Here is a 1,801-nt window from a genome sequence, read left to right as displayed (position 1 = left end):
TTACTTGCTCCGTTAAGAATGCTTTCTTCTTTACATGCAATTGTCTTTTCACAGTACATAAATCTTTTAAAAACTTTGCATAAGAAGGCACTTGTTTAATAGCATCTAATAATGGAATATTTATTTTTACTTGTTTAAAAACTTCATAAATATCAGAATCATTTTTTTGTTTTTTATTATTTACTAATGCATGAGGAAAAGGAACATGTTTATTTATTTTATCATCAATTTTCTTATTTTTAGGACTCAAAGCATCATCTTTCTCAAAAGTATCAGGATTTGAATCCTTACTCTTTGAGTTTAATTGATCTTTGTTTTCATCACTATATGAATCATTAACTATTTTACCACTTCTAAGAGTAATAACAGATTTTACTTGATCAAATTTTTCTTGATTTTGATTTTTAGGATTAGGTTGTGGTTGAGATGGAAATTTTCCTTTTTCATGAATATTAAGTGCAGATGCAAATTTTGCAAGAGTTTCTTTCAAATCATTCATAGATTGAATGTTTTGAATATTGATAGACTCTTGCTTTTGAATGTATGCATGAATTTCATCTTCAAAATTTTTTCTTGGAGGTGGGATATAAGGAGCATAACCTTGATGATTTTGGTTATTTTGAAAAGGTTGTTGTGAAGGTTGTACATTATTATCGTTCCTCCAACTAAAATTGGGATGATTTCTCCAACCAGGATTGTATGTTTGTGAAAAAGGATCTAATGTTGGTTTTTTAAAATTGTTAACATAATTGGCTTGTTCATGGAGACATTCTTTAAATGAAGGCAAAGTAGGACAATTTTTTGTAAGATGATCATGTGTGTCACATATATGACAAACAATTTCTTGAACACTTTTTAATTGATCACTCTTTTTCATTTCTAATGAATCGATTTTTCTTGCTAAAGATGCAAGTTTAGCTTGAACATCTACATCATCTCTAAGATGATAAATACCACCTCCATTTGTTGAATTATTGGTTTTACTTGGTGGTTCAATTGAGCCTATATTATCCCAATTTTGAGCATTTTCTGCTAATGACTCCAAATATTCCATAGCTTCATTTGGGTTTTTATCTTCAAAAGTTCCATTACACATGAATTCTATCATTTGCCTATCTTTAGGTATTAAACCTTCATAAAAGTGAGAAACTATTCTCCATATTTCAAAACCATGATGTGGGCATGTATTAAGTAACTCTTTATATCTATCCCAACATTGATAAAATGTTTCCCCTTGTTTTTGAGAAAAAGTTGTAATTTGTCTTTTAAAAGAGTTTGTTCTATGGGAAGGAAAAAACTTTTTTAGAAATTGTTGTTGCATTTCTTCCCATGATCTTATTGAACTTGATCTCAAATTTTGCAACCATGTTTTAGCTTTATCTTTTAAGGAAAAAGGGAAAAGCTTTAATCGAACAGTATCCATGCTACAATTTTGATCATTATAAGTGTTGCAAACCTCCTCAAATTCTCTTAAATGCAAATATGGATTTTCAGAATCTAAGCCATGAAAATTTGGTAAAAGTTGAATGACTTGTGGCTTAAAATTGAAATTAGATGCATCAGGAGGAAAAACTAAACAAGATGGTGTACTAGTTCTTATTGGATTCATATGGTGCCTAAGTGTTCTTGGTTGTTCATGTTCTTGATGATGATGATTATTATTATTATCATCTTGATTATTAGAATTATCGTCCATGTTTAAAATATTTTCAGTTACTCGAACAAGTCTACCACTTTGTTTACGACTCCAAACAATCATACAATAAAAAACAACATACTATTTACATAATAACAAAATTAA

General features: G+C 28.9%; 1 non-coding gene across 1 annotated transcript; it reads left to right on the top strand.

Moving 5' to 3' along the window:
- The first annotated feature begins 1,166 nt into the window (after nt 1–1,166).
- Nucleotides 1,167–1,277, top strand: LOC140873567 (small nucleolar RNA R71). Its single transcript, XR_012148075.1, has one exon. It is a non-coding gene; the product is annotated as a small nucleolar RNA R71 (small nucleolar RNA).
- Nucleotides 1,278–1,801: the final 524 nt, after the last annotated feature.

This window comes from Henckelia pumila, unplaced genomic scaffold (genome assembly GCF_033568475.1).
Source record: "Henckelia pumila isolate YLH828 unplaced genomic scaffold, ASM3356847v2 CTG_652:::fragment_1, whole genome shotgun sequence".
NCBI classification, from domain to species: Eukaryota; Viridiplantae; Streptophyta; class Magnoliopsida; order Lamiales; family Gesneriaceae; genus Henckelia; species Henckelia pumila.
This window is presented reverse-complemented; position numbering and strand designations above follow the sequence as displayed.